Genomic DNA, 27134 nt, shown 5'->3' with positions numbered 1-27134 from the left:
TCAGGTCTCTCTTTTTCTTTACTGCACGGGAGCTTAGACCTAAAATTTCAGAAGCTGGAGTTCTCTAGGTATCTCGGATAGAGCAGGACGCAGAGGTAAATTTCTGAGCTCACGGATTTGGTGTCTTGCCCTAGTGGTCCCCTGAAATTAGTTCGGGAATCTGTCCCAGCCAAAGTGGGTGGTATATAGGCACGAAGACCTAGGGTTGGCAGCCATTAAACGCAAGCCCCAGTTGTGAGTTCTGGGAGCTTCCTCCATCCACCCACTTCACCCAATTTACGTCCTGGTTCCCTATTTAACACTCTGCTAAGCTTTGTTCTTACAAGGGACTCTTTGCCAAAGTGCAGAGCAGCTGAGCAGTAGTATTTGGTCTTCAGCTTCTCAGACACTCCAACCACAGAGATATTCCCATTCCACCTAGGTTCTCCCCTTCTCTCCACTCACCTTCTCCCCCCACCCCTCACATCCCCAATGAGAGGGGTGAGCAAAAGCGCCAGAGTACAGCTCTGGGTTACCTTATGAGAGCAGCTGTGGTGAGGGGCCATTTGATTACTGTCTTCAATGGAGACCTGGTCAACAAGTTATGAGAGAGTTGATGGGTTGGGTTGGCAGGAAGGGGCCTGTGGACTGAGACCCCATCTCTCAGTTGTTCAAGAACTGCTCCTCCACTTTTGCCGAACCAGGCAAGCTGCAGGCTCACTGGATCTTCCAGCAGTCCATCTCATGGATAGGGGTGGTGGTGGTGGAGGCTGGTTGGGTGGGGGAGATGGTGGAAGGAAGTGAAGTGACCATCCTGAAACCACTGGGCCAGGGAGTTAGTTGCAGAAAAGCAGGACCAGAGTCCAGGCCTGTGGGTTCATATCACTTCAAATGGTGTAGATGGTGACATGATGTTTCCCTTGCAGAGAGAGGCATGATGGGCTTCTGGAAGTTCTCCCCCTTCCTGGCTCTTGGCTTCTTGGTCCTGTACCAGATGGGCAACCTCCAGGCAGCGCCATTCGAGTAAGACAGCCCTGCCAGGGGTGCACTCCCCTCCCACTGCTCCTGGATCATGCAATTCTGTGCCCTGAATTGTGTTTTGTTGAATATTTAACAGTGGCTGGGGGACAGACAGGGGTGTGCATATCTTTTTCTGATATAAAGATGTGTAGTGCTAATTGAAAAACACTAATGCTATATAATATTTTTTACTTTAAACTTCACATTGCTCATTGGGTCTCACAGAATGCTTTTTTTGCTTTTTAACCAAACTTTTATGTCTTTAGCACGTCCATTCACCTAATTCCAAAATATCTCAGAAATTAATTGCATTCTAATCTGGTACCTCTTTTGCTAATATAGTGGTAGTTATTAATCTGACATGTGATCGCATAATTTTTCTTACTCTTGTAGAGATTATACTTATTAAACTGAAACCCTTTTAACTTCAGCACAACTTATAAGTTTTATCATTTTACATCCTCAGGGGAAGTGGCAGAAACCAGGAGACCTGGGTGCTTACCCCAGGGTGGGAGTAGGCAGTAGCTCAGAGCCTCTATCTGGTTTCCTTCCCTTCCCCAGCTCTGACTCACAGACCAACCAGACCACCCCGGATCCTAATCAACCTCCTAAGGAGTATAGTTTCTCCTTCATCAAATTCTTAAGGAGGATTTTTGGAAAGCGAGAGGCTCCGGACTCCAGGTAAGGCTCTGCCCTGCCCTGAACAGGGCATGTCCTCCTTCCAGTCATGCCCTTGGGGCATATCCTGAGGGGAAGGAGAGCACACAGCTAGCTGGTGGGTGATCAGCAGGTTGTCACTGTTCACTCTGGCCTGGGGCCCAGTTGTTCTCAGGCTCCCCTGAAGACAGAGGTCAGGTGGAGAGCCTATAGTTAGATCACATGTAAAAAGATCCATATGAAAGCTGTTGGAGAAAGTGTGGTATCGCTCATGCTGAAAATTGGTCTGGCAGCACTGAGGAGTCTTCCCTGCACTGGAGGAGTTAGGACTGGGAAGTGTGAAACCAGCCGATGGAGCCCCGATGTAGCTCAGGAGATTTTAGAAATTTGGCCAACCTGCACATGACATTCTTTCACACCTCCAAGGAGCCTTCAAGGCACATTTGCAAGATGAACGCAAAGGCCCTACAGAGGGTGGCTCAGGTAGAGCAGTGCCTGAGGTGGGTCTGGGGCCTTTAGATGCATAGGATGTGTGGAGATGTGCATGTCGTCACGGGGCTGGGGAGAGCACCTTTGCCCAGCCCCTCCTCCCTGCGCACCCTGAGCGTGGAGCACTCAGCAGCCCCTGCTGTGGTCCTGGCACTGCCTGGCAGGGGCGCAGACTGCACCTGCAGCTGCCCTGAAAACCTCTCTGCGGAGGTTGAGGGACCGAGCAGCATGACGAAGGCCAGCAAAGGTCACCACTTCCCCACACTGTCCTGATTCAGCATGCCTCTGAGTTCTAATGGAGGATGTGTGAGTCGCCCTCCTGTCTGACTCTCCTGCCCGGGCTCTGAGTGACTCCTCACTGGTCTAACCTTCTGTGTGACAACCACGGGGCAGACCTTGTTCACGGTATCACCTGGCATGTCTTCTCTCTGCAGCCTGGACATCTCTAGAGCTGAGTAGTATGGTAATCTAAGTGCCTGTGTGCTGGGCACATACACACAGGACCTGAACAAACTTCACACATTCTCTTAGATTGCAGTTGGGGCCGGAACACCTGGCAAGGAAAGGGTCATCGCCAGTGGCTCGGAAAGAGACCACGATCCTCATGTTGGCGTGACCAAGGATGCCTACTAAACATTTGCCTCATCTTTCTAATTTCCTTTCTTGCTTTCTTCCTATAACTTGCTGCATGTGGTCCTCTCCAGTTGCTCTGTGGGCTGCTATGGGCGGATTTCTTTGGGGCAGTGGATGTCTGGAAGCTCAGATGGGAAGAGAGTAGGACCTACTGGCTCAAAGAGAATCATCCAGGAAGAGATGAGAAAGAGAATGAGTAGCCCTGAATGTGTCTGAGGAATTCACAGCAGAGATTCAGAGCATTTCTGAATGTGCTTGCCATTGGGAAAAAAGGTATATGTCTAAAAAGCACTGAGCTGTGATTTCTAAAATGCTGTGGCCCATGTCTCAGGCTTCATGGATTCAGGAATCTGTGCTTAGATATAGCCTTAGCTGAAGGACAGCAGGACACAGAGCGTGGTGGGTGGTCCTTGTGACCAAACTCTAGAAGCAAGAACAGGTATGTGCTAAGCAGCACCTAAGAACTTCTGGTTCTGGATGATGCCAGCGCTCATCCTGTTCCAGGTAAGATAGTAATTTTCTTATTTCCTAGGAAGTGCTTGTTGCCCATAAATGAGATGTAACTTCCAGGTATTTAAGAATGGTGTTGGATTTGCTACCATAATTCTTTCCAGTCTTATAAGCCTTCATTGATTTTTAGTTTATATATACAGGAAAGATGGACTGTTATAGCTTTGTGTCCCATGGCAAGTCACCAGAGCCACCTTTGGTTTTTCTGACACTGATGGGAACGTCTGTGAGAAGTGATAATGCCATTTTCCCTAATGGTCAATGATTTTTCTGCTGTGGTAATTGTGTTGATGTGAAAGATATAAATTTAATTGACCCCACTTAGAGCAATAATTTTACCATGAGGCCCCATGGGATGGGCTCTCCTGCTACCAGGCCCTCAACCTCTCATTAACAGGTCCTCTCTTTTTCTGCATCCTATTAATCAGCATCACTACCCAGAAGAGAGAATGTAGACTATCGACCTGTAATTTCCAAAACACGTTAGACAAGCTTCACAGATATGGGGAAATCTTGAAGCCTGGCTACAAGCCCATCGACGTAGGCCCCGATTCCTTTGGCCGTCGCCGCAGGGACCTTCAGAATTGAGCAACTACATGATTCCTGTAAGAAGGTGATTGCCCTTGTACTGTGGGATGGGAGGAGGGTTTCACGGTTGCAGTCCGCACTCTAACCCTTCTTGGGCCAGTGTTGTAAAAACGTCCACAGCGGAATGTGCCCACCCCAAAGTCTGGAAAAGGATAGAGTCCCAATTGCTGAAACCCTGAGATTTTGAGTTTACTTCTGTTTTTCCAGTGTCTCCCTGTGACACTGAGATCATCTGCCAGAAAGTATAGATCCTGTTTATTTAAAACACTGGTCCCTGCAGTGATGATACTGATGATTCTAGCATTTGAGTTTGAAAGGTAAAGACACTCCCATTGGACTATATGAAGTCGTGTACATTTGAGTTCAGAGCATATACTTGGGGTCAAGAACTGTGTTTGCCCTCTGCTACTAATACTCTGGCCGTGGACCAGATACTCTCTCTGAGCCTCAATTTCCCCATCGAGGAAATCGAGGGCAGTACTAGTACCTACCAGCTAGTATTAATGTAAAGAGTAAATGAGACAATAGATGTCAATGGCCTCACAATTGATAAGCAACTAAATTTTAGCTGTTGTTTTTTTCTCCTAGATCACCATGAAGCTAAATTCTACTTTTAACTGACAATAAAAGCAACTTAGAGAAAAGCATGGAAAACACATGTATGGATGCTGCTTCATATTGAAAACATGTTTTTTTTTCTTTAAAACAAATAAAAGCCAAATGAATAATAAAGCTACTGCAATTATCTATGAGCATCTTTTTACTATTTTATTCTATATTCGGTAACTGTGACAGCATGTCTTTCTTATTGGCTTATCTGGCAGCAAATCTGGGCCCCATCAGCCAACCTGTTGATGTTGGCAATTTTGCTAAACCTCAGGGAAACATGACATTTCTGCCTCCTGGGTGTCTGTGGTCACATGGTGATGCTGTGCCTCAATGGAACCCTTTCTTTCAAGAAATATCATCATTTGTGAGCTTTATCAAGATAAAAAATTTAAGTTGATACAACTGAAAAGGAATCCCTGCTGCTATTTGTGCTGTTTTTCCCAGGAGAGCCACAGGGATCTGTGAACACTTTGTTGACCAGGCTGACTCGGACGAGGCAAAGGCAACATGCTGGAGATGGGTCCCCAGGATCCTGTACCCTCAGATTCTAGTAAATATCCCCTATCGCAATCAGAACCCTGTGCATCTCAAAGAGACGATTCACATTTATTTTAGATCCCCAGGCTCCCAGCTCCAAAGGTTATCTGTTCACTTCTCCTGAACGCAGATTTGCCCTTACCCATGCCTGCCTTTCCTCCCGGTAAACACCCTCCATACTCTCATAGCCTGCAAAACCTCTTAGAAACGATGGCTTAGATTTTGAAATGGGATCACAGACTGGCAGACCTATAAAGGTAATCACATGCCATCCAAGCCAACTTTTCACGCTCCGACATGGAGAGAAGAAAAGTACATTGCTCAAAGTCCTATAGTAAGTTAACGAAAACATTCATACATTTAACAAATACCGAATGCCTGCTATGTTCACGACACTATGTGAGCCACGAGAAAGCAATGAGCAGAACAGTCCAAACTCTGTGCATTTGTGGAGTTATATTCTCACGGGGGGTGACTGAAGTGATGCATGCTGGGGAGTCAGACGCTTGGTATTGGAAGAAATCTGAGGTGTCATTGGCTATAACGCCTTATTCAAAGTAGGAATTTCCCAGCATCAACGTCCCTGGCATCTGCTGGCACTGCCAGTGACCAGCTGCTGCCTGTAACTCCCAGGGTTCCCGGGCAGTCAGTTTCACTGTTACGCAGTGAATTAACTGGGATTGTTTGATTAGAAAGAGCAGCCCCTTCCATCCATTGACCCCAATTATTTCCTCAGGAGCACATAGAATTATGACCCCTGCTCTCATTCAGTCTGGACTCCACACTGGAGCCCAACGTTTGCCTAAAAAGTAGATCAGACCATGTGTCCCTTATGCACAAAGTACTACATTGACCCATCGCCTATCACAGTAAATACCCGGAGCACTGCAATGGCTCACAAGGTCCGAGCTGATCTTCCCTTCCTCTCTTCTCACCGCCTGCCCCATTACCTGCCTGGCCTCTTCTGCTCTCCCACACACTGGCCTAATTACTATACTTCATTGCCCATCGCCCAGCACAACCCTTTCAAGTGCTTGCACATGCTGGTTCTTTACCTCTGTACAAAATGCTCCTACCCATGGCCCCATTTTCCCCAGATGTTTACTCAAATGTCACCTAACCTGGACATCTTTTTAAAAGTGTACCCTACCCTGCCAACACACCCTAAACCTCTTTTCTTGCTTTATTTTTTTCTCGTTGCCACTTTTTACCTTCTATCATAGATAGATAAATTTCCTTTATTTAGTATAAAGTTCGTTCCCCATCCTATAATCAATGCAAGTTCCACATGGACAGGGAGGGATGTAGCTCTTTCATAACTGCAGAATGCCCTACAGACAGAACGCTATGCCTGGTATGAGATAGCACTCAATAAATATTTACCGAACAAATGAAGTTCTTTTCTCTTTTATGTTTGTGGTCAACTCTCAGGTTCCCTCTTGGCCTAAGATTCTTCAGGTTGAGTTGCCCAAGGACCTTCATCTCTAGGAGTTACATCACCTGGATAGTGAATCACTCAAATACCTGAAGACTTCTGGGACGGCTGCCAGTTTTCAGGGACCCTGTTTCCTACCTCAAGGCCTCCACAAGGACTGTAGCCTCAGTTTGACCAGTCTTCTCACCCCACATTTCTCCTCCTCTGGGGTAAGATAATCAGCTTTTCTTCTTCTCCTGCAGTAAACAAAACAGCCTGGCAGGGTGCTCTCTAGAAGTGATATCTATGGCCAGGTGTGTGAATTCTAATCAGGAGGGGAAATAACAGGAAGACTATTTTGGTCTGGAGTCCAAGGAAGCTTCACCAATTAGAGAGCTAATACTGTATTGAATTCTCATCAGAATTCTGGTTAGTTCTCAATGGACTCAGAGCTCCAAGAGTGAAAGAGTATGATCAGTTTGAACCGTCAAAACACAAGTAGGGTGCGCCGTCTCAGAATCCTAAGAACTGATGTAAGGAGTACATAGGCAATCAAAGCACAACATGGAGAGACCAAATTTTGGTGTGGCTGCAGCATCAGGCTTCATGCACAACCCACTTGGCTCACTGCAGCAAAAGAAAGACTTTTAGTGCCATTTAAAATTCTGGCTAAACAGAGCTCGAGAATATATGCTGTGGCCAACTGAATTATTACTTTTGATTCTTCACTATGCCATGGTAGTTTTATATATGCTTACACATGCTGTAGCTACATGACATCCCTGCCTCTTTGTTTTGGGGATTGGCCAAGTGATGTGATTTGGCCGATAGGATTTTGGTAGACGTGGCACAAGCCGAGGCGTCAAATGCGTTTATGTGGTTATTGGGTTTGTGGGCTTGAGCTTCAGCCATCACCCTGAAAAGAACATGCCTCAGGTGTCCTCTGCCCTTTTAGCCCGGGTTCCGAAATGAGACCTGTGGACCTAAACCTGATCTGCAGCCTGGATCCACGTGCAGCCAGCACCAGCTCAGAGCATCCTCATCCCTATCACATACCCATGAGCAAGAAAAATAAATAAATGTGTTTGAGATTTTGAGGTTCTTTTCACGTAACACTGTTGTGGCAATAGCTAAACGGTATATACGATTTAGGAGTGTTATACAGTGGATGTGTCTCCCTAAAATTCATGTACCAAAGCCTGAACCCCCAATGTGACTATGTTGGGACATAGGCCCTTTAGGGAGGTAACTGAGGTTAGATGAGGTCATAAAAGCAGGGGCCGTAATATGGTAGGACTGATGTCCTTATAAAAAAAGGAGGAGATCCCAGAGAACCCTTTCTCTCTCCATGCAAGCAGAAAGCCTTTCATAGGACAGGAAAAGGCTTTACTACACACTAACACTATGGGACTTTGATCTAGTGCTTCCAAGATCCAGAACTGAGAGAAAATAAGTTTCTGCTGCTTAAGCCAGCCAGCCTGTGGTACTCTGTTACAGTTCCAGCGCAGCCTACAGGGGCTTTAGTTGAGGGAACTATTTTTGCTATACACTTGTTTTTTCTCTTATTGAGATGTTGGGCTCTAAATTGACTTGCTCGATGGCCAATTTATCAAATGTACTTTTCTTTGTTTTACAAATTCATTTTCATTTTGTCTCCTTAAGATCATCTTCAGGAATGTTCATTTTGTTTCAGTTCCAGTCTTTAGCTGCTGAACTTGGAATAACATACCTTAGATAAATTGCTCACATTTTATTTCTAGAACTGATACACAATAGATTACACAATGGTGAATATAAATATAGGTTAGGTATCAACCTGTATAGATCTCACGTGTAATGTTGAACATTAAACAGAACAAGCTGCAGGGTACATAGACCAGATTGTACGCTTTATATTAAATTTAAAACATACATTGCATTCTACATATATTATAGAGATAAATATACATATATATATAATCTAGTGAAAGTATTCAATCATATGTACGAATTATAAATATCACATTTAAAAAAATGATTAACTTTGAAGTGATGGGATGGAAAGCCCATGAAAAGGGGTATATAGGCATCGTCTACCAAGGTTTGATTCTTTTTTTAAAGAGCTATTTTCTTTCTTTCTTTTTTCAAAATTATTTAATTAGTTTCAAGTATACAGTACATTGGTTAGACATCTACAGAGTTCGTAAAACGCTCTCCCCAATTGCTCCCTCCCTCCCCTGACCCTCCGCCTAGCCGAGGTAGTAATGTTAACTGCATTCCCTATGCCATGCTCCCCATCCCCAGGACCATCCATCAGCTACTAATTCGGGCTTCTTTTACTCTTCTCCCCATTCTTCCAGCCCCCAACCTCACCTCCCCCATACCTGTCACCAAATTGCCCACTATATTTGTGAGTCCATTTTTTATTAGTTTGTTCTTTTTATTCCTTTGATTCCGCATATAAGTGAAACCATACAGTATTTATCTTTCTCTGTCTGACTTAAGTACCTTCTAAGTCATTCAAAGCAATATTTTTTCCATCCCCTTCCTTTTCATATGTAGGGGTCTTATTTTCTCAGCTTTTTAGCCACTCAATCTTTTAGTTGGGCCACTTAATTCTTTTCCATTTAAAGTACTTACTGATAGGAATGTAGTTTCACTATTTTTTATTTCTGTTGTTTTTCTTTTTTTTGTTCCTTTATTTCTTTATTTTATTTTCCTTTATTTACTTTTTACATTAAGTTATTGGGGTAACATTGGTTAATATAGTTATATAATTTTCTGGTGTACATTATAATTTTTTCAGCTACCATATATTTGATGCCCTTTACCCACTTCACCTTCCCCCAAACCTCCTATATTTGACTCCCTTGACCCTGTCTACTTCTCCCCTCTTTCCCTGCCCCCTACCTTCTGGTAACCACTAGTCCATTGTGCATATCTATGAGTCTCTGTCCTGTTCATTTGTTGCTTTTACATCCACTGTATAAGTGAAATCATGTGATTTTCAATCTTTTCTATCTGGCTTATTTGGCTTAGCATGAGTATCTCGGGGTCTATCCATGTTGTTGCAAATGGCAGTATTTCATCTCTTCTTATGGCTGAGTAATATTCCATTGTATATATGTACCACAGCCTCTTTAGCCAATCATCTATCGTAGGACACTTTGGTTGCTTCCATGTCCTGGCCACTGTAAATAATGCTGCTATGAACATTGGTGTGCAAAAATCCTTTTGGATGAGTTTTCAAGTCTTTAGGGTAAATATCCAGTATAGAGATTGTTGGATCATATGGTAGATCACTACTTAGTTTTTGGAGGAACCTCCATACTGTTTTCCATGGTAGCTGTACCAATTTGCTGTCCCACCAGCAGTGTATGAGGATCCCTATTCTCCACATCCTCTCCAACATTTGTGATTACTTGGCTATTTTAACAGGTGTGAGATGGTATCTTGTGGTTTTGATTTGCATTTCCCTTATAGCTAGCGATATTGAGTATGTTGTAGTATATTTGTGGGCCATATGTATATCTTCTAGGGAGAAGTGTCTTTTTGGTCCTCTGCCATATTTTGATTGGATCTTTTGTTTTTTTGTTACTGAGTTGTGTGAGTTCTTTGTGTATTTTAGGTGCGAGGGCCTTATCGGAGGCGTTGCTTGCAAATATATTTTCCCCTTTGGATAGTTGTCTCTTTACCTTGTCGACACTTTCTTTTGCTGAACAGAAGCTTTTTAGTTTGCTGTAGTCCCATTCATTTATTTTTGCTTTTAATTCCCTTGCCTTTGAGGTCAAATTCATAAAATCATGTTTAAGTCCAGGGTCCTTGAGTTTCATTCCTACATTTTCTTCTATGCATTTTATTGTTTCAGGTCTTATATTTAAATCCTTAATCCATTGTGAGTTAATTTTGGTGTGTGGTGATAAACAACAATCTAGTTTCATTCTTTTGCAGGCGGCCTTCCAATTTTCACAGCACCATTTATTGAAGAGGCTTTCCTTTCTCCACTGTATGTTTTTGGCTTTTTTGTCAAAAATTATTTGCCCATATAAATATAGATTTACTTCTGGACTCTCAATTCTGTTTCACTGGTCCGTGTGTCTGTTTTGCCACCAATACCATGCCGATCTGGTTACTATCACTTTGTAGTACAATTTGAAGTTGGGCAGAGTGATACCTCCAATCTTATTCTTTTTTTCTCAGCATGGCTTTACCAATTCGGGGTCTTTTGTGCTTCCATACAAATCTGATGATTTTCTCTTCTATTTCTTTAAAAAATGCCGACAGGATTTTGATGGGGATTGCATTAAATCTGCATAATGCTTTAGGTAATATGGTTGTTTTAACTATGCTGATTCTTCCAATCCAAGAGCACAGAATATCTTTCCATTTCTTTGTATCTTCTTCGATTTCTTTTAATAGGGTCTTGTAGTTTTCATTATATAGGTCCTTCGCGTGTTTCGTTAAATTTATTCCTAGGTATCTTATTCTTTTTGTTGCAGTTGCAAAAGGAATTACTTTTTCCACTTCTTTTTCTGACGCTTCATTATTAGAGTATAGGAAAGCTATGGATTTTTTTAACTTTGATATTGTATCCAGAGACTTTACTGTATTTGCTTATTGTTTCTAGTAGTATTCTTGTGGAGTCTTTAGGGTTTTCTATATAGAGAATCATGTTATCCTTAAATAGTGACAGTTTGACTCCTTTGTTTCCTATTTGGATGTCTTTTATATTTTTTTGTTGTCTGATTGCATGTGCTAGGACCTCCAATGTTATATTGAATAACAGTAGAGATAGTGGACAGCCTTGCCTTGTACCTGATCTTAGATGAAAGGTTTTTAGTTTTTCACCATTAAGTATGATGTTGGCTGAGGGTATGTCATAGATGGCCTATATTATGTTAAGGTACTTTTCTTCCTACCGGTTTTGTTAAGTGTTTTGGTCATAAATGGATGCTGTATCTTGTAGAAGGCTTTTTCTGCACCCATTGGTATGATCATATGATTCTTATTTTTTAATTTGTTTATATGGTGTATCACATTGATCGATTTGTGTATGTTGAACCATCCCCGTGCCCCTGGGATGAAGCCACTTTCTATTTATTTATTCATCTATTTATTTAATTTTATTTTTTAGGCAAGGCAACCCTTGGTTGACCTCACAGATTGCAAGGGCCTTGTCAGCTTACAATCCCTTATTTTTCACTCATTTTTTACACCTACAGCACCTGGTCTTTGGTGTATAATCTTTCTATTATGTTGCTGTATTCATTTCACTAGTATCTTACTTAGGATTTTTGCATATATGTTCATGAGAGATATTGGTCTGTACTTTTCTTTTTCTGTGTTATCTTTACCAGGTTTTGCTATCAGAGTAATATTGGCCTCATAAAATGAGTTGGGTAGTATTGTCTTCTCTTCGATTTTTTGGAAGAGTTTGAGGAGAATAGGTATTAGATCTTCTTTGAATGTTTGGTTGAACTCACTGGTAAAGCCATCTGGTTCTGGACTTTGACTTTTTGGTAGGTTTTTGATGATCGTTTCAATTTCCGTACTGCTGATCAGTCTATTTATATTTTCCAGATCTTCTTGATTCAGTCTAGGAAGACCGTATTTTTCTAAGTACTGGTCCATTTTTTCTAGGTTATTAAATTTGTTATGATATAGTTTTGCAAAGTATTCTTGTATGATCCTTTGAATTTCTGCGATGTCAGTCATAATTTTCCCTCTTTCATCCCTGATTTTGTTTATTTGTGTCCTTTCTCCTTTTTCTTTAGTGAGTCTAGCCAGGGTTCTGTCAACTTTATTAACCCTCTCAAAGAACCAGCTCTTTGTTGTGTTTATTTTTTGTATTGTTTTTTTTTGTTTTCAATTTCATTTATTTCTGCTTTAATTTTGACGATTTCTTTCCTTCTGCTGACTTTATGCCTCATGTGTTCTTCCTTTTCTAGTTTTTTAAGATGAAGTGTTAGGTCCTTTATGTGGGCTCATTCCTATTTTTGGAGATAAGCCTGTAATGATATGAACTTTCCTCTTATGACCGCGTTTGCCGTGTCCCAAAAATTTTGATATGTTGTACTATCATTATCACTTATTTCTATGTATCTCTTGATCTCTCTTTCTATTTCTTCCCTGACCCAGTTATGCTTCAGTAGCATGTTGTTTAATCTCCATGTGTTCGCGGTTCTTCCTGATTTCTTTTTACAGTCGATCTCTAGTTTCAAAGCATTATGATCAGAGAATACGGTTGGTGTAATTGCAACCCTCTTATATTTGTTGAGGCTATTTCTGTGTCACCGTATGTGGTCGATTCTTGAGAATGTTCCATGCGCACTAGAGAAGAATGTATAAGCAGCTGTTTTGGGATGGAAGGCTCTGTATATGTCAATTATGTCCACTTGGTCATTAAAGATTGTTATTTCCTTATTGATTTTCTGCTTGGATAATCTGTCCATACCCGATGGTGGGGTATTTAGTGTCTGGGTCTGTTTCTCCCTTTAGTTCTGTTAGTAATTGCTTTACATATTTCGGGGCTCCCTGATTGGGAGCACAGATATTAATAAGCGTTACGTCTTCTTGGTGCATGATTCCCTTTATCATGATGAAGCATCCCTCAGTATCTTTCTTTACCTTTTTTATTTTGAAGCCCATTTCATCTGATATTAGTACCGCTACTTCTGCTTTTCTCTGAATGCCATTTGCTTGAAATATCATTTTTCGCCCTTTCACTTTGAGTTTGCCTTTGTCTTTGGAGCTGAGACGTGTCTCCTGGAGGCAGCATGTGGTTGGGTTTTGTTTTTTGATATATTCTACAACTCTGTTCCTTTTGATTGGTGAGTTCAGTCCTTTTACATTTAGGGTGATTATTGAAATGTGAGGTCTTCCTGTGGCCATTTTATCTTTTGCTTTCTGGTAGCTCGCTGCTTCCATTACTTCCTTGTTCTTGTGTTTCTGTTTTCTTTATTTTGGTTGGCTTTTGTGGGTTTTGCCTCTGGTGCTTCTTGTTTTATGTTATATAATTCAGTTCTGAATCTTTGGTGTGTGGTTATCATTACAAATATGAAAAGGATAGTTATATATATACAGCCGTCCATTTTCTTCTGCGCGTGCCTTATCTTCTTTCCCCTTTTAATCTGGATCTTTGAATCCTCCCCTTTTCAGTCATTGTTATCTCAGTTTGTTCCTATGTATGCTGAACATTCATTACTATCTTGCTATAGCCATTCTCTTATTATTTAAGCTTATAATGCCCTGTTCCCAGTAAGAGATGCACTCCTCTGCTTCTGTTTGCCTGACAGTCACTTTACTCCTAAGTGTGTATTTTTTTGGTTTGTTATTTTGTTTTAGGTGACCTGACCCCTTTCAGTATTTCCTGCAGTGCAGGCCTCATAGTGAATAATTCCCTCGATTTTTCTATGTCTGGAAAGGTCTTCATTTCTCCTTCATATCTGAAGGAGAGCTTAGCTGGATACATTATTCTAGGCTGGTAGTTTCATTCACGTAATAGTTTAAATATTTGATTCTGTTCCTTTCTGGCTTGTAAGGTCTGTGCTGAGAAGTCCAATGATAATCTAATGGGTTTTCCTTTATAAGTTATCATCTTCTTTTCCCTGGCTGCCCTGAGAATTCCGTCCTTGTCATTGATTTTTGATAACTTTAATATGACGCGTCTTGGTGAGGGCCTTTTTGGGTTGAGATTATTGGGTGTTCTGTTGACTTCCTGAATAAGCTCCAGCTCATTCCTTAGATTTGGGACGTTCTCGTCAACTATGTATCTGAAAATGCTTCTAGACCCTGCTCCTTTTCCTCACCTTTGAAAATGTCCATTCTTATATTTCCTCTCCTTATAGTATCAGCTAGTTCTTGTATTTCTCTTTCTTTATTTTTCATTTTTTGTTTTCTCTCTTCTTCCTTCCGATATATTTCTAGATTTGTCTTTGATATCACTGATCCTTTCCTCCATTTGGTGGAGTCTATTTCCCAAGCTTACTATTCTATTCTTCATCTCTTTTAGTGTGTTCTTTATCTCCAGAAGTTAAAATCGCCATTATCATATGGACAAGTAATCACAAATGTTAGAGAGAATGTGGAGAATAGGGATCCTCATACACTGCTGGTGGGACAGCAAATTGGTACAGCTACCATGGAAAACAGTATGGAGGTTCCTCCAAAAACTAAGTAGTGATCTACCACATGATCCAACAATCTCTATACTGGATATTTACCCTAAAGACTTGAAAACTCATCCAAAAGGATTTTTGCACACCGATGTTCATAGCAGCATTATTTAAAGTGGCCAAGACATGGAAGCAACCGAAGTGTCCTACGATAGATGATTGGCTAAAGAGGCTGTGGTACATATATACAATGGAATATTACTCAGCCATAAGAAGAGATGAAACACTGCCATTTGTGACAACATGGATGGACCCCGAGATACTCATGCTAAGCCAAATAAGCCAGATAGAAAAGATTGAAAATCACATGATATCACTTATACGGGGGATGTAAAAGCAACAAATGAACAGACACCCAGGAGGCAGAAATGTCATGTTTCCCTGAGGTTTAGCAAAATTGCCAACATCAACAGGTTGGCTGATGGGGCCCAGATTTGCTGCCAGATAAGCCAATAAGAAAGACATGCTGTCACAGTTACCAAATATAGAATAAAATAGTAAAAAGATGCTCATAGATAATTGCAGTAGCTTTATTATTCATTTGTTTTAAGGAAAAAAAAACATGTTTTCAATATGAAGCAGCATGCATACATGTATCTTCCATGCTTTTCTCTAAGTTGCTTTTATTGTCAGTTAAAAGTAGAGTTCAGCTTCATGGTGATCTAGGAGAAAAACACAACAGCTAAAATTTAGTTGCTTATCAATTGTGAGGCTATTGACATCTATTGTCTCATTTACTCTTTACATTAATACTAGCTGGTAGTTACTAGTACTGCCCTCGATTTACAGATGAGAAAATTGAGGCTCAGAGAGAGTATCTGGTCCACGGCCATATCAGTAGCAGAGGGCAAACACAGTTCTTGACCCCAAGTGTATGCTCTGATCTCAGATGTACATGACATCATTATATATAGTCCAATGGGAGTGTCTTTACCTTTCAAACTCAAATGCTAGAATCATCAGTATCATTACTGCAGGGACTAGTGTTTTAAATAAACAGGATCTATACTTTCTGGCAGATGATCTCAGTGTCACAGGGAGACACTGGAAAAACATAAATGACCTCAAAACCTCAGGGTTTCAGCAATTGGGACTCTATCATTTTCAGACACCTGAGTGGGCACCTTCTCCTGTGGACTTTTTTTTACAATACGGGCCCAGGGAGGGTTAGAGTGCGGACTGCACCCCTTTAAACCATCCTCCCATCCCACAGTACAAGTGCAGTCACCTTCTTACAGGAGTCATTTAGCTGCTCATTTCTGAAGTTCCCTGCGGCGACGGCCGTAGGAAGTAGGGCCTACGTCGGTGGGCACGAAGTCGGGGTCCAATACACCTTCATGTGAGCTCAGAAAGTGTGCCAGGTCATTGGCCACACAGGTGGGAAGCTGGCAGCGCTTCTTTTCAGTTACCATTCTGATTAATAGGATAGAGAAAAGATAGGGTGTGTCAAGGAGACGTTGTGGGCCTGGGGGCAGGAGAGTACATTCCATGGGAGCATCATGGTAAAATTATTGCTGAAAGAGGGGCCAATTAACCTTATGTCTTTCACTTCAACATAATTGCAGCAGAAAAATTATAGACCATTAGGGAAAACGGCATAATCACTTTCCATACATGTTCCCATCAGTGTTAACAACTCAAAGGTGGCTCTGGTGACTGGCCATGGGACAGAAAGCTATAACAGTCCATCTTTCCTGTATAAACTAAAAATCAATGAAGGCTTATAAGACGGGAGAGAAATATGGTGCCACATCCAACGCCATTCTTAAATACCTAGAAGGTAAATCTCATTCATGGGCCACTAGCACTTCCTAGGAAATAAGAAAATTACTATCTTACCTGGAACAAGATGAGCGCTTGCATCATCAAGAACCAGAGGTTCTTAGGTGCTGCTTAGCACATACCTGTTCTTGCTTCTAGAGTTTGGTCACAAGGACCACCCACCACGCTCTGTGTCCTGCTGTCCTTCAGCTAAGGCTATATCTAAGCACAGATTCCTGAATCCATGAAGCCTGGGACACAGCGTTTTAGAAATCACAGCTCAGTGCTTTTTAGAAATATACCTTTTTTCCCAATGGCAAGCACATTCAAAAATGCTCTGAATCTCTGCTGTGAATTCCTCAGACACACTCAGGGCTACTCATTCTCTTTCTCATCTCTTCCTGGATGATTCTCTTTGAGCCTGTAGGTCCTGTTCTCTTTCTTCCCATCTGAGCTTCCAGACATCCACTGCCCCAAAGAAATCCGCCCATAGCAGCCCACAGAGCAACTGGAGAGGACCACATGCAGCAAGTTATAGGAAGAAAGCAAGAAAGGAAATTAGAAAGATGAGGCAGATGTTTAGTAGGCATCCTTGGTCACACCAACATGAGGATCGTGGTCTCTTTCCAAGCCAATGGCCATGACCCTTTCCTTGCCAGGTGTTCTGGCCCCAACTGCAGTCTGAGAGAATGTGAGAAGCTTGTTCAGGTCCCGTGTGTATGTGCCCGGCACACAGGCACCGCTCAGCTCTAGAGATGTCCAGGCTGCAGAGAGAAGACATGCCAGGTGATACCGTGAACAAGGTCTGCCCCGTGGTTGTCACACAGAAGGTTAGACCAGTGAGGAGTCACTCAGAGCCCGGGCAGGAGAGTCAGACAGGAGGGCGGCTCACACATCCTCCATAAGAACTCAGAGTCAGGACAGTGTGGGGAAGTAGTGACCTTTGCTGGCCTTCGTCATGCTGCTCAGTCCCTCAACCTCCGCAGAGAGGTTTTCAGGGCAGCTGCAGGTGCAGTCTGCGCCCCTGCCAGGCAGTGCCAGGACCACAGCAGGGGCTGCTGAGTGCTCCACGCTCACGGTGCGCAGGGAGAAGGATCTAGGCAAAGGTGCTCTCCCCAGCCCCGTGACGACATGCACATCTCCACACATCCTATGCATCTAAAGACCCCAGACCCACCTCAGGCACTGCTCTACCTGAGCCACCTTCTGTAGGGCCTTTGCATTCATCTTGCAAATGTGCCTTGAAGGCTCCTTGGAGGTGTGAAAGAATGTCATGTGCAGGTTGGCAAAGTTTCTAAAATCTCCTAAGCTACATCAGGGCTCCATCGGCTGGTTTCACACTTCCCAGTCCTAACTCCTCCAGTGCAGGGAAGACTCCTCAGTGCTGCCAGACCAATTTTCAGCATGAATGATTCAACACTTTCTCCAACAGCTTTCATATGGATCTTTTTACATGTGATCTAACTATAGGCTCTCCACCTGACCTCTGTCTTCAGGGGAGCCTGAGAACAACTGGGCCCCAGGCCAGAGTGAACAGTGACAACCTGCTGATCAACCACCAGCTAGCTGTGTGCTCTCCTTCCCCTCAGGATATGCCCCAAGGGCATGACTGGAAGGAGGACATGCCCTGTTCTGTGCAGGGCAGAGCCTTATCTAGAGCCATGAGCCTTGCGCTTTCCAAAAATCCTCCTTAAGAATTTCATGAAGGAGAAACTATTCTCCTTAGGGGTTTGATTAGGATCTGGGGTGGTCTGGTTGGTCTGTGAGTCAGAGCTCTGGAAGGAAAGCAAACCAGATAGAGGCTCTGAGCTTCTGCCTACTCCCACCCCGGGGGTAAGCACCCAGGTCTCCTGGTTTCTGCCACTTCCCCTGAGGATGTAAAATGATAAAACTTATAAGTTGTGCTGAAGTTAAAAGGGTTTCAGTTTAATAAGTATAATCTCTACAAGATTAAGAAAGATTATGAGATCACATATCAGATTTAATAACTACCACTATATTAGCAAAAGAGGTACCAGATTAGAATGCAATTAATTTCTGAGATATTTTGGAATTAGGTAAATGGGCGTGCTAAAGACCTAAAAGTTTGGTTAAAAAGCAACAAAAGCATTCTGTGAGACCCAATGAGCAATGTGAAGTTTAAAGTAAAGAATAATATATAGCATTAGTGTTTCTCAATTAACGCTACACATCTTTATATCAGAAAAAGATATGCACACCCCTGTCTGTCCCCCAGCCAGAGTTAAACATTCAACAGAACACAATTCAGGGCACAGAACTGCATGATCCAGGAGCAGTGGGAGGAGAGTGCACCCCTGGAAAGGCTGTCTTACTGGAATGGCGCTGCCTGGAGGATGCCCATCTGGTACAGGACCAAGAAGCCAAGAGCCAGGAAGGAGGAGAACTTCCAGAAGCCCATCATGCCTCTCTCTGCAAGGGAAACATCATGTCACCATCTACACCATTTGAAGTGATATGAACCCACAGGCCTGGACTCTGGTCCTGCTTTTCTGCAACTAACTCCCTGGCCCAGTGGTTTCAAGCTGGTCACTTCACTTCCTTCCACCATCTCCCCCACCCAACCAGCCTCTATCACCACCACCCCTATCCGTGAAATGGACTGCTAGAAGATCCAGTGAGCCTGCAGCTTGCCTGGTTAGGCAAAAGTGGAGGAGCAGTTCTTGAACAACTGAGAGATGGGGTCTCAGTCCACAGGCCCCTTCCTGCCAACCCAACCCATCAACTCTCTCATAACTTGTTGACCAGGTCTCCACTGAAGACAGTAATCAAATGGCCCCTCACCACAGCTGCTCTCATATGGTAACCCAGAGCACTCTGGTGCATTTGCTCACTCCTTTGTGAGGGGGCATGGAGGTTGGGGGAGAAATTGAGAGGAGGGAAGGGGAGAACCTAGATGAAGAGGGAATATCTCTGGGGTTGGAGTCTCGGAGAAGCTGAAGAACAATTCTACTGCTCAGCTGCTTTGCACTTTGGCGAAGAGTCTCTTGTAAGAACAAAGCTTAGCAGAGTGTAATTAGGGACCCAGGACTTAAATGGGGGGGGCGTGGGGGGGCGACGGGGCATGGGGGGGGCAGGCGGGGTCAGGGCGGAGGTGGGCAAGCTCCCAGAACTCACAACTGGGGCTTGCATCTAATGGCTGCCAACCCTAGGACTTTGTGCCTATTTACCACCCACTAACACTGGGACTGATTCCTGAACCAATTTCCAGGGACCGCTTAGGCAAGACAACAAATCCGTGAGCGCACAGTCTGCAGAAAGTTACTCCTGCGTCCTGCTCTATCCACGATTCCTAGGGAGCTCCAGGACAGAAATCATAGGTCTAATCTATCTCCCGGGCAGCAAAGAAACAGAGAGACTGGAACCTCGATTTGCCTGGGAAGAGTGCAACACGAAGTTCCCCAACTGGACTGTCCCATGTTACCAATCTTGGATGGATCGCAGACTATTAAATACAGTGTGATGAAGTGACCCAGACAAAAGTGGACAGAGACACTAAGACTGTCAGTGAGATCAAGTAAGACAGAGTAATGGAGAGAGGCTGGGGAGGGAGGGGAGGGAGAGAAGAGGGAGAGATAAACAGAATCACCCAGCTAAGCAGGAGTCTCAGGGGCTTACCTGGCAGCAGGTAGCAGGTGGATGGAGGAAGCTCCCAGAACTCACAACTGGGGCTTGCGTTTAATGGCTGCCAACCCTAGGTCTTCGTGCCTATATACCACCCACTTTGGCTGGGACAGATTCCCGAACTAATTTCAGGGGACCGCTAGGGCAAGACACCAAATCCGTGAGCTCAGAAATTTACCTCTGCGTCCTACTCTATCCGAGATACCTAGAGAACTCCAGCGTCTGAAATTTTAGGTCTAAGCTCCCGTGCAGTAAAGAAAAAGAGAGACCTGAGCCTGTCTTTGCCCGTGAAGAGTGAAACAGAAAGTCCCCCAACTGAACTATCCCGTGTTACCTGGGATAGGAGACTGAGATGGATCACAGACTAATAAACATGGTGTGATGAAGTTGCCCAGACAGAAGTGGAGAGAGACTCTAAGACTGTCATCGAGATCAACTAAGAGAGAGTAATGGAAAGAGGCTGGGGAGCGAGGGGAGGGAGAGGAGAAGAGGGAGAGATAAACAGAATCACCCAGCTAAGCAGGAGTCTCAGGGGCTTACCTGGCAGCAGGTAGCAGGTGGCTTGGAGCTGAGGCAGTGGCTGCAGCGGCAGTGTTCCTGTCAGGCAAGAACACTGTGGAAGTGGCTCCGATTCCTCCCAGCACCAGCAGCTCTTCTTATTCCCGCTGCTGTGGGTCTAGGGTGGCCCAGGAGCTCCAGGCAACCAATGAGAAGAAAGATCCGGTGCCTTGGCTGGATTGTGTCACTCACTTGCATCCAGAACCTGTAGGATCAGGAAAGATCATTCCACTTGTATTTGCATTGATGTCATTAATGGAACGGGGCATGGGGAGTGGTAGGGACTAAGAGGAACACCCATGAACTGAGCAGGATCTTGAGGACAATATGAAGTCAAAGTAAATTTCACTTGTCCAGTATCTTTTCGTTTCAGAGGTTTTAGACATGTGCCTCACTCCATCCCCAGCCAGCCCTGTGGTCTTGTAGGGAAGGCTCCAGGATTGCAGGGACTTTTGCCAACCCCAAGGCTGACCCTAGACCCCTTGCAAGTGAGGCTTGGAGGATTAATGTGTAGCAAGCAATGCTGATTCTGTGCCCAAGAAGGGTGTCTACTTCAGGCAGCTGGAATCACCCACAGAGGAGTAAGGCTCATTGCGGGAAGCAAGAGTTGAAGTTGGGAGCAAGAACTTTGCCAAACTGAACTCAATTCCAGCTGTGCCAATTTCAGGCAGTAGGATTATGGGCAAATAACTTCACAGTGCCTCAATGTACTCATCTTTAAAATGGGGACCGTATTTCCCTCCTGAAGGAATGTCGAGATTAGTAATTTGCCTGGCCCCTGACAAGGTAGAGATCCGAAAGAGCTTCCTAGCCCACTTAGGGGATTCGTTACCATCTTGATCCATACTTTAGGATTCTCCGACTTGTGTGGCAGCCTAGACTCCCAACTGCATAGTACATCCAGTTGGGAGTCTAGGCTGCCACACAGGTGCCTCCCCTGCTTCCGGTAGCTATTGGTCAAGATGTCCCATTGGAGTGCGCTTGCGGACCTGCGGCCACATCCCCCCGCACTTCAGTTCTCCGATGGAGAGCAGGGCCGCACTGACGGAGCTGAAGAGTCCCTGCAGAGACTATGCTCACAGTCACTTCCAGTCATACTCGTCCACACGCATAAACTCATTACTGTCTCCAGACACGTGCCCACTCCCCAGAGCACAGGCACTCGCAAACCAGCACTGGCGCGCATGGGCATATGCCTGGGTTCACTCTGAATCGCGGCCCCAGCGTGCCTCCCCGTCTCTCGTGTGGTCACATCTACATACCAGCGTGCCGGTGGCCTGTTCCCATCACACCTGTTCTCACAAGAATAAGCGTGCTCCATGACACCCAATTATACAGCTCCTCGACCCTGTCCCACCCTGCACGACCTGTTTCAGGACCCCTCAGCCTGAGCTTTCCGCTCCAAGCTTGCCTGGAAGATCCCACGTGCCGACTTGGTGCCCTCAGCCCGCAGAGGGTGAAGAAGCTTCTCACTGTTTCCAGGATCTGCGGGTCTGAGCGCGCAGCGAGCACAGCAGAAAAGTATCAGGGGACTGTGAGGAGCAGGCAAAGACCCCAGCTAGCTGATTCTGCGAGAGAGAGAGAGAGAGAGAGAGAGAGAGAGAGAGAGAGAGAGAGAGAGAGAGAGAGAGAGAGAGAGAGAGGAACAGCCTCCCGCCCGCCCCCGCGTATCCCGAATGACCCGACTCAGGGGGCGGCACCCGAATTCTCAGTCTCCAGAAGCCTCACCTGCCTCGCATCACATCGCTCCCCTTCTAGGTTGGCGGCCTCCCTACTCAGGGTTGCCTGATTTCCAAGATGCCCTTATTCAACTTTCCTTTTAAACTTGTGGGGCGCCTCTTCCACAAGCGAATAAAGACTTGAGATGAGGACTGGGTGTGTAAAACTCGCTCTCCGCAGGCACACTGGCAAGGCGGCGGGGGAACCCCGGGAATGGAAGAACTGCAGGTGCCCGTCAAGTACACAGGCAGGGGAGACAGGAGAAGCAAGGAACCAACAGAGCTCAGAACGGTGGCTCCTGAGCTCGGTGTGTCCTGGAGCCTCAAATCGGATGAACTCTGCTGAGACCCAGTTCCGGGTTTTGGAACTCAGCAGTTTGGGTCCCGAGCCCTGGCCCAAAGCTTTCCGTGCAGAGTTGCAGGGTCAAATTGTGGAAGGCGGTAGGCATAGTGGATACTCTGTCGTGTAGAAATTGAACACTGCCACTTGAGGCTCTTGTAGGTGAGTCTCCTCTCAGGTGCCAAGTACCTTTGAGGAAATACTTCCACTTTCAAAATGAGATGTCTAACATATGAACCCTCTGAAATCACTTGTAAGTATGTGTGTTCGTAAATTGCATTTTTTTCTGAGGAGAACCATAGCTTTCACCAGCACAATGATGACTGCAAAATGGTTAAACAATGACTACTCTAGAACCCAATTTTATGGCCATGTCACTTTGTGGATTCAGACCTCTACCCCTGACAGCCAGGTGTGCCTTCATCCTTCAAAGCCAACGTTTATTCCCCACTCGGAAATCTTTGGTGTTTACAAACCAAGGGCTGGTCGAGTAAAGCATTAGAATCAGGCTTTGCCTGGAAAAGGTGCTAGAGTAGCCTCCAGCAATTGCAAGCTATACTTAAAGGTCTCCCCAGATAGGGAGGGACTGAGAGGAACTCATTCATTCAGCAAGCACTCTGCTTTCTGCTGAGTTAGGAGCTGTTTCTTTGAGAAGGTTAAAAAAATTGGCAAAACCCTGGCTAGACTCACTAAAGAAAAAAGAGAAAGGACACAAATAAACAAAATCAGGAATGAAAGAGGGGGAAATTACCACTGACATTGCAGATACACAAAGGATCATACAAGAATACTATGAAAAAGTATATAACATCAAATTTAACAACCTAGAAGAAATGGACCAGTTTTTAGAAAGGTACAACCTCCTAAAGTGCATCAAGAAGAATTGGAAAATCTAAATAGACTGATCAGCAGTATGGAAATTGAAACAATCATCAAAAACCTACCAAAAAGTCAGAGTCCAGGACCAGATGGCTTCACCAGTGAATTCTACCAAACATTCAAAGAAGATCTAATACCTATTCTCCTCAAACTCTTCCATTAACTTGAAGAGGAGGCAACACTTCTTAACTCATTTTATGAGGCAAAATTACCAAAACCTGGTAAAGACAACACAAAGAAGAAGACTACAGACCAATATCTCTCATGACCATATATACAAAATCCTAAATAAGATACTAGCAAGCCAAATATAGCAACATGTTAAAAAGATTATTATAAAAATAAAAAAGAGAGATTATATACCAAGATCAAGTGGGCTTCAATCCAGGAACACAGGGATGGTTCAACATACACAAATCAATTAATGTGATGTACCACATAAACAAATTAAAAAATAAGAATCATATGATCATACTGATAGATGCAGAAAAACCTTTGACACAATACAGTATCCACTTATGATTGAAGCACTTAACAAAATCAGTATAGAAGAAAAGTACCTTAACATAATAAAGACCATATGACATAACCTCAGCTAACATTATACTTAATGGTGAGAAACTAAAATCATTTCCTCTAAGATCAGGAACAAGACAAGGTTGTCCGCTATCACCACTGTTATCCAGTATAAAATTAGAGGTCCAAGGAAGTGCAATCAGGCAATGAATGACAAGAAGGAAACAAAGAGATCAAATTGTCACTATTTAAGGATGACATGATTCTCTATATAGAAAACCCTAAAGACTCCACAAGAACACTACTAAAAACAATAAACAAATACAGTGAAGTCTCTGGATACAATATCAAAGTTAAAAAATCCATAGCTTTCCTATACCCTAATAATGAAGTGTCAGAAAATGAAGTGAAAAAAGTAATTCCTTTTGCAACTGCAACAAAAAGAATAAGATACCTAGGAATAAATTTAACGAAACACGCGAAGGACCTATATGATGAAAACTACAAGACCCTATTAAAAGAAATCGAAGAAGATACAAAGAAATGGAAAGATATTCTGTGTTCTTGGATTGAAAGAATCAACATAGTTAAAACGACCATATTACCTAAAGCATTATGCAGATTTAATGCAATCCCCATCAAAATTCTGTCGGCATTTTTTAAAGAAATAGAAGAGAAAATCATCAGATTTGTATGGAAGCACAAATGACCCTGAATTTGTAAAGCCATGCTGAGAAAAAAAGAAAGAGGCTGGAGGGATCACTCTCCCTGACTTCAAATTATACTACTAAGTGATAGTAATCAAAACAGTATGGTACTGGTAGAAAACAGACACACGGACCAGTATAGAGGTTACTCCAAAAACTAAGTAGTGATCTACTATGTGATCCAACAATCCCTATACTGGATATTTAACCCAAAGACTTGGAAACTCATATCTAAAAAAATATTTGCACACCGATGTTCATAGCAGCATTATTTCCAGTGGCCGGGACATGGACGTAACTGAAGTGTGCTATGCTAGGTGGTTGGCTAAAGAAGTGGTGGTACCTATATACAATGGAATATTACTCAGCCATAAGAAGAGATGAGATGCTGCCATTTGCGACAATATGAATGGACCCCGAGATACTCATGCTAAGCCAAATAAGCCAGATAGAAAAGATTGAAAATCACATGATATCACTTATACGGGGGATGTAAAAGCAACAAATGAACAGGACAGAGACTCATGGATATAGACAATGGACTAGTAGTTACCAGAGGGTAGGGGGTGGGGAAGAAGGGGAGTAGACAGGATTAAGGGAGTCAAATACAAGAGGTTTAGGGGAAGGTGAAGTGGATAAAGGGCATCAAATATGTGGTAGCTGAAGGAAACTGGGCGTTGTGTGGTAATTATACAATACAATATATAGACGTTAAATTATAATGTACATCTGAAAATTATATAACTGTATTAACCAATGTTACCACAATAAATTTAATTTAAAAAGCAAATAAATATAAAATAAAGAAATAAAGTGACAAAAGAAAAACACAACAGAAATAAAACATAGTAAAACTACATTCCTATCAGTAAGTACTTTAAATGGAAAAGAATTAAGTGGCCCAACTAAAAGATTGAGTGGCTAAAAAGCTGAGAAAATAAGACCCCTACATATGAAAAGGATATTGCTTTGAATGACCTAGAAGGTACTAAAGTCAGACAGAGAAAGATATACACTGTATGGTTTCACTTATATGCAGAATCAAAGGAATAAAAAGAACAAACTAATGAAAAATGGACTCACAAATATAGAGGACAATTTGGTGACAGGCATGGGGTAGGTGAGGTTGGGGGCTGGAAGAATGGGGAGAAGAGTAAAAGAAGCCCGAATTAGTAGCTGATGGATGGCCCTGGGGATGGGGAGCATGGCATAGGGAATGCAGTTAACATTACTACCTCGGCTAGGCGGAGGGTCAGGGGAGGGAGGGAGCAATTGGGGAGAGCGTTTTACGAACTCTGTAGATGTCTAACCAATGTACTGTATACTTGAAACTAATTAAATAATTTTGAAAAAAGAAAGAAAGAAAATAGCTCTTTAAAAAAGGATTCAAACCTTGGTAGACGATGCCTATATACCCCTTTTCATGGGCTTTCCATCCCATCACTTCAAAGTTAATCATTTTTTTAAATGTGATATTTATAATTCGTACATATGATTGAATACTTTCACTAGATTATATATATATATGTATATTTATCTCTATAATATATGTAGAATGCAATGTATGTTTTAAATTTAATATAAAGCGTACAATCTGGTCTATGTACCCTGCAGCTTGTTCTGTTTAATGTTCAACATTACACGTGAGATCTATACAGGTTGATACCTAACCTATATTTATATTCACCATTGTGTAATCTATTGTGTATCAGTTCTAGAAATAAAATGTGAGCAATTTATCTAAGGTACGTTATTCCAAGTTCAGCAGCTAGAGACTGGAACTGAAACAAAATGAACATTCCTGAAGATGATCTTAAGGAGACAAAATGAAAATGAATTTGTAAAACAAAGAAAAGTACATTTGATAAATTGGCCATCGAGCAGTCAATTTAGAGCCCAACATCTCAATAAGAGAAAAAACAAGTGTATAGCAAAAATAGTTCCCTCAACTAAAGCCCCTGTAGGCTGCGCTGGAACTGTAACAGAGTACCACAGGCTGGCTGGCTTAAGCAGCAGAAACTTATTTTCTCTCAGTTCTGGATCTTGGAAGCACTAGATCAAAGTCCCATAGTGTTAGTGTGTAGTAAAGCCTTTTCCTGTCCTATGAAAGGCTTTCTGCTTGCATGGAGAGAGAAAGGGTTCTCTGGGATCTCTTCCTTTTTTTATAAGGACATCAGTCCTACCATATTACGGCCCCTGCTTTTATGACCTCATCTAACCTCAGTTACCTCCCTAAAGGGCCTATGTCCCAACATAGTCACATTGGGGGTTAAGGCTTCGGTACATGAATTTTAGGGAGACACATCCACTGTATAACACTCCTAAATTGTATATACCGTTTAGCTATTGCCACAACAGTGTTACGTGAAAAGAACCTCAAAATCTCAAACACATTTATTTATTTTTCTTGCTCATGGGTATGTG

This window comes from Rousettus aegyptiacus, unplaced genomic scaffold (genome assembly GCF_014176215.1).
Source record: "Rousettus aegyptiacus isolate mRouAeg1 unplaced genomic scaffold, mRouAeg1.p scaffold_m13_p_5, whole genome shotgun sequence".
Lineage (NCBI taxonomy): Eukaryota > Metazoa > Chordata > Mammalia > Chiroptera > Pteropodidae > Rousettus > Rousettus aegyptiacus.
This window is presented reverse-complemented; position numbering follows the sequence as displayed.